Genomic DNA, 12736 nt, shown 5'->3' on the forward strand with positions numbered 1-12736 from the left:
TTCACAATGACCCTATTCATTTTGAAGGGACACTTTGTGCTAATTAAGTCACATTAAATACTAATATCAAATGTAGTATATTGTTTCTAATTCCGGGCATCACACTTTAGGAAGAAATTCATACCCTTGGAAAGGGTCTAGAGGAGGTTGACTTAAATGGCATCAGAAATTAAAGTCTTCAGTTGTGTGGAGAGGTTTAGAGAAACTGGGTACTCCTTAGATCAAGGGAGATTTGATAGAGGTCTTCAAAACCTTGGCGAGTTTGGATAGAGTAAATGAGGAGAAATTGTTGCCAGTAGCCAGATTTAAAGCAATTAGCAAAGAAATTCAGAGGCAAGATAAGCAAGAAGGAAAAGCATGCAGTAAGTTGTAGTGATCTGCAATGTGTTGCCTGAAAGGGCAGCGGAAACTGTTTCAATTATTATTTTCAAAACTGAGTTTGATAAATATTTGGAAAATAATTGCTGGGCTCTGGGGAAAGAGGGTCTAATTGGATTGCTTTTTCCAAAATGTGGCACAGATACGATGGACCAAATAGCCGCCTCCTGTACTATTTTATTCTACAATGCTATTAACTGGCCTGTAATGATCTGGATATGCCCTTCTTTTAATGGAGCCATTAAATTGGCTCCTCTTCAGTCCTCCAATGTCCATTCACTTTAATTTGAACCTAAAATATCATTTATTGTGCCTCCATCATTTCTTCATCTGTTACCTCAGGATCCGTGGATGTATCACATCAGGTCCTGACTCCTCTCCACCTTTAACTGAGTTAGCACTTTTATTTAACAAAGACAGAAAATATTGGACAATTTCAGCAGGTCAGAAAGCATCTGGGGAGAGAGAAGGGAGATAGTGTTTCCAGTCTGGGTGACTCTTTATCAAAGCTGGAGAGAACTGGAAATAGGGTCAGATTTCTACAATTGTACAGCACTTTCCACCATCCACGTGGGTGATACCTGTATGCGAACTGGCCATTCCATTTCACGGTCCCATCGAATCCCTGGAGTGGCAGGGGTGGGTGGGACACCGGAGCAATGTGTGCAGGCTGAAATGCAGCCCCTGAGCTAAGCCAATCCCCAATGTCTGCCAACTCCCAGCCTCTACTGCGGCGGACCCAGACGGGCCCAACCCGCACACCCATCTGCCAGAACACGAGGCAGGTTGTAACGTTGTGAATAAGTGTTTAATGTGACAACATATATACAGATACGTGCCCTAACCATTATCACTAAATTGTATCCTGTACCCGTGCCAACTTAACTAGTGTCTAACTTTCTGGCCCTACGGGCTCTAACGCTATGTCTAGGTGGTTCCCCAGATGGTACAGCAGGAGTGGAGGCGGCTGCTGTGATTCCCACCCTGCGATCTGAGTCCCCGTTGGCGGACGTCTTCTGGGGCAACCAGGGCCCGGCAGCTGCTCGGGTGTCCAAGGTGGTGTGGTGCCACCCTGTTCTGCCCGCTGCCCACTTGCGGTAGTCACCGACACGGGTTCCATCACCTCCTACTCTCTTGGGGTGCTCAGTGGCTATTCCATGGGATAGGTATGCGAGAGAAGCTATTCCCTGAGACTCCCCCGCCACCTGGCGCTGCCATCGCGACCAGGACCTGCATGCTCACGGCCATGGAGCACAGGGAGTGGACCACACCACGCTGCGACCGTGTTACCACCTTCTGGGTCTGTGCCACTTCAGCCAGTGATTGTGTCATCTCCTGGGACTGGACCACCCCACTCTGCGTCTGTGCCACGTCGGCCAGCGCCTGGGCAATGCTGCTGACGGTCTATTTACAGTCTGTGCCCTAGCCCCTGTAACTAAACGGTGCCCTGCACCCGTGCCAACCTAGCTCGTGTCTAGTTTTCTGTCCTTATGGGCCCTAACACTACGCCAAGATGGTTCCCCAGATGGTACAGCAAGAGTGGAGGTGGACTGCTGTGACCCCCTGCCCTGCGACTAGGGTCACCGTTGGCGCACGCTTTCTGGGGCTGCCTGGCCTGGATGGGCCAGGCTGCTCCTTGGGTGTCCCGGGTGGCGTGGTGCCGTCCTGTTCCGCCCGCTTCCCACCTGATGCACCAGGGACAGGGGTGGGTGGGGGAGTCTGAGGTGCTGCGCTGTGCCGGGACCTCACCAGCAGGAGTCACTTCACAGGCCCCAGCTCCTCCTCCTCCCTCGGGGTCCCCAGGCTTCTCCGTGGGACGGGGGTGTGAGCGGACCCAAACCCCGAGGCCCCCCTGATGCCTGGCGCTGCCAGTCCTAGATGCCCGCTCTGGTACTGACCAGGGTCTGTATGTTCGCGGCCATGGAGCATAGGGTGTGGGCCATCCCTGACTGGGACTGCGGCACCTCCCTCTGGGACTGCCAGCACCTGGGTAATGACGCGAATGCTCTCAGCCATGGCTTGCTGTGACTGGGCCACGCTGAGGAGCGTCCCCCTGGGAGGGTGAGTCACGGGTGCGGGACGGGGGCGGGTAGGGGGGTTGGTGCCAGGGGCACAGTGCTGGGTACTCACCTTGGCTGCCCTGAGGAGGTTGGGCAACTTTTTCCAGCACTGGTCAGCTGTCCTCACCACCACCGCGACGGCGTTAACGGCGGTGGCCACCTCCACCCACGCACGGCAAACAATGACGCCTGCCATCCTACGGCCCGGTCCGTGATATAACACCAGCCTCCTCTCCTCCACGCCGTCCAGGATGGTCTCGAGCTCCCTGTCCCTAAATCGCAGAGCAGCTCTGCGCACTGCCATCTTGTCTGTGACACTGTGTGGGGTGAATTTTAACTGGAGCGGGAATGTGTCAATGACGGAAGTGGCGTATCAGCGGCCGGTCCGTCACGCGCTGCACGACCCGTCCGTCCTAGCCCCTTGTGGTCCGTTGAATGGCTCCACATGGGGGCCCGATGACACTGTCGTGAAATCCACGGTTTTCACAATGGCGTCAATCGTTAGCCCCATTTGGGGAGAATCCACGGTTTTCACAATGGCGTCAATCGTTAGCCCCATTTGGGGAGAATTCAGCCCCAAGTCTTTCCAACTTTCTGTATTCTAGCACGTGGTTGGGGGGGAAATCCAGAGATGGCAATTGATGCCCTGGTCCTAAACCTAATCTGCACTTTCGCAGGACTTCTTGCAATGTGTTTATCTCCCATCTATCATCATCCCTGGTCCCTCACCCTAACACCTGGAAGCATCAAAACATCTGGGACAGTCAGTCTGCATACAGAAAACAGTGTAGTCCGTCAGTATAGCATTCAACTCTCTTCACTGTCAAGTTACCTCTCAATGAACATACAAAATTGATGGGCACATTAAGACCAGAAGGTCCATCAAACCTATGCCATACCATGATAGTCGTGGCATCATAACTAGACACTCCGTTAGCGGCAAGCGCCAATTTGACGCCAAATCGCAATGTTACACCTAGACAGCAGTGTCAATGCGTTCCGGAACGCACGTACAGCAGACACCGTTTACATATCATTAGCGAGCCTGACCCGGTATTCACCGGGGCCTTCGTGATTCTCCGCCTCCGATGGGCCGATTTCCCGACGGGAAAAATCGGGAAACTGGCGTGGCGGCTGCTGAGGGAGAGAGGGGGTTACAGGAGGTGTCCAACATCGCCATAGTGTACTGACAGTTGTGCCGCTGGCCAGGGGCTTCTGCCAGGGCCAGGGGGAGTAGTGGGGGGTGGCCAGGCAGTAGGCTGAAGGGTCAGGGTTGGCGGGCATGGAGCACCATTGCCGCAGCCGGCAAGGCAGCTGAACACATTCCTCACAGCCCACTGTGAACTTAGTGCCACGGGTTGCCTCCCAGGGCATCCCCGGGGGTGCCCTCTGGCCCTAGCCAAGCCATCAGCTGTATGGGCGCTCTCCAGCACAATCAGCACCATCTTTCTGGCTGGAATACGTGTGTGCTGGGAGTGTAATGTGTATGTGCGGCTGCAGTTTGTCAGCCTCCCGAGTGTCAATCATGCATCCAGCAAATCCCGCACTGTTTTTCATTGGAATAGATTGTGTTCCATGCGGCACCATTGCTAGCCCCTCAATAGTAGCAGAATCGGTCCAGGTTCAATGCCAGTTTTTCTGTCGTAAAGTCCACAAATTCAGCGTTGGCGTCAACACTTAGTCTCAGAAATGGAGAATCCCGCCCTCTAACTCCCACCAACACCCACCCAGAATAACGTAATCTCAAGGAGAGGCAAAAAAATCAGGGCCAATAATAGAAAAATACTCCAGGAAATTCCCCTCCGATCTATTCAGGTGATCAATCTGGAACATGGCCCGAGTGTTATTTATAAATTCACTTGATCTCGGGGCAGCACTGTGGCGTAGTGGTTAGTCCTGCTGCCTCACGGCACCGAGGACCCAGGTTCGATCACAGTGGAGTTTGCACATTCTCCCTGTGCCTGTGTGGGTCTCACCCCCACACCCAAAAAGCTGTACAGGGTAGGTGAATTGACCACGCTAAATTCGCCCCTTAATTGGGAAAAAAAAATTGGTTTCTCTAAATTGGGTACTTAAAAACATTTTTACAAGATAATTTGCTTTATCTCTATATGATGTAGTCTCTTTCCTCATCATTAATTTAATGAGTTAAGAGGGAAGTTGCCTTTCGTGATAAAATTGCTCAAGCCTCCATCTCCACTACCACTGCGCCCCCCAAAACCATCCCAGCCATCTCATGTTTTCAGGTGCTATCATAATGTATTTGATGGTCCTGCTCAGAAATCTCATCCTGCCAAAAGGAAGCCACTGTTACAGGTTTGTTGGAGAGGATTGTTTGCTCTGGGACTTCCTGCTGCAGCAATCCCACCCTGCCTCACTTTCCTTGTCCTGTGAATAGTCCTTTACCGCCGTCTGTTCCTTATCTCTTAGTGAGGTGACTCCTAACTGAAATTCTAGCCCCAGAAACCACTTGCCTTCTCTGCCGTATCAGATTTTCTCCAACTCTCCGATCAAAAATTGATTGCATTCAGAAAGGTGTTTTTAACAAATTATCCCTAATGCAAGATACTTTTTCAAGTAGAATCTGGATAAACTTGGGATGTCTCAATCACTTTTCTTTAGCTCCTCTGATTTCTTGCTTACAGAGGTTCCTCAATACCTGACCCAAGTGGACATTCATTCAAACTGAAGAAGGGTTGGAGAAACATCTGGTTTCCTGAACCCCCACACCCTGCCCATTTCTATTCCATCATGGTATGTTCATCACTATGCACTGTGCCCCAGTCAGGTGATCTCCAGGGAAATGCAAAAATATCTGAGGCTAATTTTGGAAAACCTCTCGGAACATTCTGTCTGATCTTTGGGCTAGCAAAGCAAAGTAAGGTCGCCATAGTCCCAGATGACCATAGTCTGCTATCCCCTTTGAGGTGGAGAGCTGACTGACGGTGATTTTGCCTGAGGATCACCACATCTCAGGCGAGGGGCACGGTTGAGATGGCAGGGCCTTCATGAATAACCTCAAGTCGGTACGGGAATTGAACCCGTGCTGTTGGCCTCGCTCTGCATCTCAAACCAGCTGTCCAGCCATGAATCGCAATATTTTCAGTAACATCGCATGCTGTCAAACAGTCATCCAGACTCGAACCATTAGCTTCCTTTTCTTTCCACAGATGCGGTCAGACCTGCTGAGATTGTCCAGTACTGTCTGTTTTTGCTTCAGATTCCAGCATCCACAGTAATTTGCTTTTATCTAGTTAGAAAATGAATCATAGAATCACAGGTGGGTTAGAACACACAGTGCAGAAGGTGGCCATTCAGCCCATTGAGTCTGCACCGACCCACTTAAACCCTCACTTCCACCCTACCCCGTAACCCAATAACCCCTCCTAATCTTTTTGGACACTAAGGGCAATTTAGCATGGCCAATCCACCTAACCTGCACATCTTTGGACTGTGGGAGGAAACCGGAGCACCCGGAGGAAACCCACGCACACACGGGGAGAATGTGCAGACTCCGCACAGTGACCCAGCGGGAAATCGAACCTGGGACCCTGGCGCTGTGAAGCCACAGTGCTATCCACTTGTGCTACCGTGCTGCCCTTGTTCTGCCATCTCTCCTGCTCTCAACTAACCTATCTGCCTGGACAAAATATAATTCCACCATAATTTGAAAAATATTAATCTTCTAATCTACCATTACTGTAGTGGAAGTAATTTATTCAATGCTGGGAACTAAGCCCTCATACAGGGCCTAATTCAGTTCACCCTCTTTTGTATCTTCTCATGTGGGTTTTGTGTGAGACTTGGCATTAACGGTAGCAAGGCATCACCTCATGTCCCACACATGCACCACTGGCTGTCTGGCGAACTAGAGTGGCAAATGTCTGGCTATTTTGTTCTTCCCTTACCCAAGGTTACTGAGGTCAATTAAAGTGCCTACTGGAATTAGGGACACATTTTAGAAATAAGGCTCCCATTTAAGATGGAGATGAGAATTTTTTCTCTCTAAGAGGGTCATTTTGGAGAACTCTCTTTCCCTGGGAGCACTGACTATTTTTAAGACTGAGTTAAATAAATTCTTGATTGACAAGTGAATCAAAGGGTTATAGAGGGTAGACAGGACAGTGGAGCTGATGCCACAATCAGATCTGCCATGATCTTGTCAAATGGCGATGCAGGTTCGAGGGGCGAATGGCCTACAGTTAATTTGTACATTAATTTCTACTCTTCGTGAAATTGAGGCAGAGCTATTTGTCAGTCATAAATTGATGACATTGAAGTATTTACAGTTGTCAGTCTGGAATTTTAACTCCTCTTAGAATTAATTGCAAATACAGCAATACCCTTGCCACCTGTCGAATAAGTTTACAACAGCACTTATTTTTTTAAAATAAATTTAGAGTACCCAATTCATTTTTCCAGTTAAGGGACAATTTAGCGTGGCCAATCCACCCAGCCTGCACATCTTTGGGTTGTGGGGGCGAAACCCACGCAAACACGGGGAGAATGTGCAAACTCAACACGGACAGTGACCCAGAGCCGGGATCGAACCTGGGACTTCGGCGCCATGAGGCAGCAGTGCTAACCACTGTGCCACCATGCTTCCAACAGCACTTATGCATAAACTTTACATCCTGTTTGACACCACAAGCTTTCTCTTGTACAAAAAGAGTACACTAATGAATTGAGGAATTACAAAATAATTTGAGAGGCACTTCAAATGTTTGCTTCCCAGTATACATAGAAGGCCCACTCCAAGTGGACAGATTGTTAAAAGGTGACAGTTTCCACCTAAACTGTCGTGACAGATTAACTGGAAAGTAAGCAGTGTCAAAAAGGGATTGACCAGCCTAAATAATATATTTTCAGAGGCCTTGTCCGTTTACAATTATTCAAATATCGAATCATATATAATTGTGCAGAGTCTAAAGCACAGAAACAGCCCGTTCAACCCAACATGTCTGTGTGGGCATTTATGTTTCACACAAGTCTCCTCCTACTCTTGGTCATGTAAGCCTGATCAAGTCTTGCCAAGAAGAGCAAATCTAAGTAAGTTTGACTTTCCACACAGGTGGGTTAAGCAACATCAATTACTATTTGAGGAAATTCCACATCTCACTATATTTTTAGACTCAGAAACCATCTTGTGACTAATTGTGATGCAGTCGTGGTTTCTGTAACAAAGATGCTCCAGCATCAAATTAAGACGGTTTCTGTATTACATTTGTATTTCATGATTCTAGAAATAGTGGATGATGTGTTCTAAAATAATGAGTTAAGATGAGAATCATCTTTCCCCATCAAATTACACAGATAATTGGTTTATTGAAAATTCATCATGTTGGCTGGAGCCAAATTGTGATGATGATACAAATAAAACAAGGAATCATAATTCATAACATAGTTATAGACAACCATTAAAATTAAAATAATGTGTAAAATAATGAAAAGGAAGGAACAATTATAAGCATTTTAGCATACAAATGATTACAATACATTTGCAACATGTGTGTCTTCTTAATTTACAGAATTAAAATGGAAGGTCTAATGTACTCTACATTTTGTATTAAAGTCCATCGGGCATTTCTTGTCAGATTTAGTTCCTTACATTTTCAATCATTTACATACTATTCATGAGCTTTATAAATTAGGGGATTGGACTGACTCATAGTCTATTTGTTCTATATTTTATTTGTGGAGTGGTGTCTTTTCTCTTCAATTCCATCACACATTTATTTGTGTGTTGAGGCAAGAGACAGTGGCAATGGAGGTGGGATTCAAGTGTTTTCTAACAAAGCCCAGACCAGAGCTTGGTCCACCTTTCAGCAAGGGAACACCAATTCAGATGGTTGACTGTAGAAAAGTTGAACGCCGTTAAACTTCGTGTAATTGCCTTTTTGAAAAGGTTGTCATCTTTTCATTGCAGTAAAGCACCTCAGAGTGCAACATGATCTATGGGGGAAAAAAGGTGAATATTGTTGCACTTTCTGACCATTTTGTCATGTTTTGTAATGTTCTATTAGATATTTTCTGAATAAAGTATATATTTGCAAATAAAAAGATTGTGTTTGAGTAGCATTAGCATGCATTATTTAGGGTCGGTTTTAGCACTCGTTCCTGAACGCTTTCGAACTTGTTACCATGCTCTTTGGTAAGTCCAGCATTCCAAACCTGTACTGCTCATTCAACAATGAGTTTTACTCAGTCGTTAAAACAGTTGATGGGCCAATTTAAGCCACATCCTGCTTGAGAAGGTGCAGTGTGTGAAGTCTTCCATTTCTTCAGCATTTCTTGCACTCGGTGATCCCATTTGAGGTCACTTTGAATGATATTGTTGGATCCAGGCTTATTGTACAATCTCAGCGTGGTCCAAATTGATGAGAGGGGGACCAGGAGTGTTGCAACAACTCCAACGTTTTGCACTTTTGGGGATTCAGTCCATAACCCACGGGTAGAGCAGTTTGACCAGGATGGTTAGCTTAGTTTTAGGACCAATTAGAATTAGGATTAATTCCAGCAACCACAAGTGTTTTCCTTTTGTCTCGTTGTATTCTTTGATATTCACTTCATGTCCAATCCAATTAATTTTTAACATGTTATTTCTTATAAATACTGCTTAAAAACATCTGTGGCTAATCCAGTGAAAGCATTTCCTGACTCAAGTTCATACTGGTTGATTTTTGTTTTGTCTCACCACAAGTGCCTGTAGCCTGCCCACCTTTAACAAATTACCCTCCGGAATTGATCTGTCCAGAGGCAATTAATTACCTTTTGCCTGTCTGCTGATGTAATTGTTGCTGATCAAGAGCCTTGCCACGTGATTGTCTGGATTTTCAAAATCAGAAAGAATGCGCTGTCTTCTTGTGGTGGCTAGCCGGTAGGTAATGCTCTCATTAATGCTGGCAGCTATGTGCAAACACATTTCCAAATATGGTCATGCGGTATTTCCAAACAGGTACAATGCTGAAATAATTACCTGCAGCAGAATGGATTGCACATGGTGCAGTACTATTTACATTAAAGTCGGGTGGTGTTTAGTATGAATCATTAACACAATTTTGTTTTGAGCAAGTATGTCTGGGAACATTATTGGTGACATTTTCTAGGCATCTAGGGGAAGGGAAGGCAGTTGGTGTGAATTTTGTGGAAATCTTCAACCACACCAAGAGAGGTGAGAATGTATTCTAACCCAGTGTGTCGCCAGTCCCCACAATTCATTCACTTCTTCATTTAAGCAAATTAACAAAGAGTTAGTTACAGATTAATGTCAGTTTGTTCATGTGCCCCAAACTAGTTGGTACTATAATCGGGGAAGCATCCACACAGAACAGTTCTGGGTGTTACCTCTGACTGTAGTTACCTGTATCAGATGTGGCCTCTGAAATCTTCTTGGTTGACTCAATACTGAGGGAATGTGCACTCTCAGAGTGGATGCGACATTAAGTCAATGCCCATTCTGTCCTCTCAGGTGGATGTAAAGGATTCCCACATCACAATGTGAAGAAAAGCCAGGTAGTCCTCGCCGGTGTCCTGCGGGCCAACACGTAATCCTCAAGAACCATCATTTTGAATACAGATGATCACTGCTGTTTCTGGGAGCTGTGTGCTGTGTGCAAATTCACTTTCAGGTTTCCTGCATTACAACTGAGAATACTTCAAAAAGTACTCCATTGGCTGTGTAGCTCATTGGGGCATCCTGAGCTTGTGAAAGGTGCTGTAGAAATGCAAGTTTGTTATGTTGTTTGTGTGAAGTGTAGAAAAAGGTCCAAAGTGGGCACTTTCTCACGAAAGACAGATTCAGAAACAATGCTGTGGTGGCTGTTCACATTACATTCCGTACATGATCCAATGGCAATATTCTGGAGGAGCAGCAGAATCCCTCTTGAGTCTTGGCCAATATTCATCCCTCAACGAACACAACTGAAACCAATTAACAACTATGCATCTTAATATTTTCAGTAATGTCACATTTGTAGTTTTGTATCATATCTTGGTCCCTGTAGAAAGACTGTCAGCACCATTAGGCACCCTCTGCTTCAGTCATCTGGTCCAGAGGCCGTGGCTTTAAAGAAGTGACACCAACTTCGGGTTATGTAGGAAGTTGGGAAACAGACCAGGAGGGCATTAGAATGGTGAAGTCAAGAGGGGACAAATGATAATCAACTGAGGCAGAGGTGGAGTAGGTCCTTGTTACTGGGTGGAAATAGGCGGCCTCAGTGATAGCATGGATATGAAGTCGGGAGATCATCTCGGGGTCAAAGGTGACACCAAGTTTACAACCAGTCTGATTCAGCCTCAAATAGTTGCTAGAGAGAGGGATGGAGTCACGAGCTATGGATTAGACTAAATAATGAGCCCTGAAGTTGGTGGCTTCAGTCTTACCTATGAATCATTGAAGGTAATCTCTGCTCATCCAGTGCTGGATATTGGACAAGCAGTCTGACAAATCAGAGGCAGTGGAGGGTGCAGTGTAAAGGATTAACATCAGAAGCATACATGATGTTGATGTAATAATGATGTCAGATCACATGACTGAGAAATAAGAGAGTTCTGGAAGCAGGAGAAGCTCCAACCTCGTGTGAAATTCCAAATTGCGGCAAATAAAGAGTGAAGGATAAAGAGACCACAGACGCTTTTGGGAGACTAAACAGCCTCTGAAATGTTGTCTAAATCCCTAACACACAACAAAGGAGAGGGCAACATACCTTTGAATTATTTTTTGTAGAGCACATCAGATTCATTTAAAAATGCGGACCCTTTCATTTTCTTGCCCGGCCACACGTGCACGTTAACTTAGAGGGGTTGACCTGTGCATGACCTGCATGGGAACCTTAAGCTTAGACGGATCACTGGTGGCGGGGTCGAGAGAGGAGCTGGTGAAGTAATGCCAGGGGTCACTAGTGTACATGGGGAAACTAACTCAGCGTTTTCGGATAATGTCGCTGAGGGACCGCATGTAGATGGGAAATAGGAGGGGGCCAAGAATAGATCCTTGGGGGGCGCCAATGATATGGGAGCAGGAAGAGATGCCATTGTAAGTGATACTCTGATTATGACTGGACAGATAAGAATTGAATCCAGTGGATGATAGTGAAGTCAATGATGACAATGGCAGGCAGGTTGGGGCGAGATGGTTACCATGGGATGCCATTTGAGACTTTGGTGAGGGCCATGATTGGTAAAGGCACCTCTCCAACCTTCTGCCACACCCCACATCTAATCAGACCCTACCACACCTCTCCAACTTCCACAACCTCATTCGGCCCATCATGTCTGCATTGGCTCTTTAAACTAACAATGCAACCAGTGCCATTCGACCACTTTCTGCCCATAACCCTGCACATTCATCCTTTTCAGATAACAATCCATTACCCTCTGGAAAGCTTTGATTGAATCTGCCTCCATCACACTCAGGCAGAGCGTCGCACATCCTAACCACTCGCTGTGAGAAAATGTTCTTCCTCCTGTCACCACTGCTTCTTTTGCCAATGACCGTAAATCTGTGCCTCTTGTTCTTGATCTTCTCACCAATGGGAACACTTTCTCCCTATCTACTCTGTCCAGATCTCCAGGAACTTGCCTGCACAAACAACAACACAAAAAAAGCCCATAAAATTTGATCAAGCCTCTATGTTGTACAGTCCTTGCAAAATATCCCTCAAATCCTGGTATATTCCTGTGCAAAGTGTGAAAGGCTATTGTGTACTTCTGGGCTGGAATCTTTAGAATTGCAGAGGCTCAGCCCCCATCATCTGGAGTTAGCATTAATTGGAGTTCCATTTTTATTTGGACAGAAGCCCTGTCTTGGAGAGCTGCTGGCCAATCCAGCCCCTCTAGGCACGGTGGCCAGGAGAGGCATGGCAACAACATACCTGGGGCTAAATGAAGGTAAGTGGCAGGGATCCCATGAGGGAGGGTAGAGGATTCCGAGGTGGGGGAGTGTGCTCGAGGGAGCATTTGGGGGATGGGGAGGTCCAAAGGTCTCCAGGCCTTGAGGAGAGGCCGTCCCCATTCAGAGGGGGCCTTCTGATGGAGGTGCCCCCCTCTCCATTTCCCACCCAAGATGTAGGTTTGGTAATTTTTCTCTTTCTCCCTTGAACTCTTTTGAAGTCAAAAAATTATACTAAAAGAACCAAACTCAGGGACAAATCAAAGAGGGTCTCTGCTGATAGAGGCGCTACCCATCTATTCCCCTTGATCTGTCATTTGCCTGCCAACCTAAAAATTGAGGTTGGGCAGGAAAAGGCCTTTAAGTGGCCAATTAAAGGCCTTATTTGGGACAAGGGTAGGGCAGCACG

This window comes from Scyliorhinus torazame, unplaced genomic scaffold (genome assembly GCF_047496885.1).
Source record: "Scyliorhinus torazame isolate Kashiwa2021f unplaced genomic scaffold, sScyTor2.1 scaffold_928, whole genome shotgun sequence".
In the NCBI taxonomy this organism is placed as follows: Eukaryota; Metazoa; Chordata; class Chondrichthyes; order Carcharhiniformes; family Scyliorhinidae; genus Scyliorhinus; species Scyliorhinus torazame.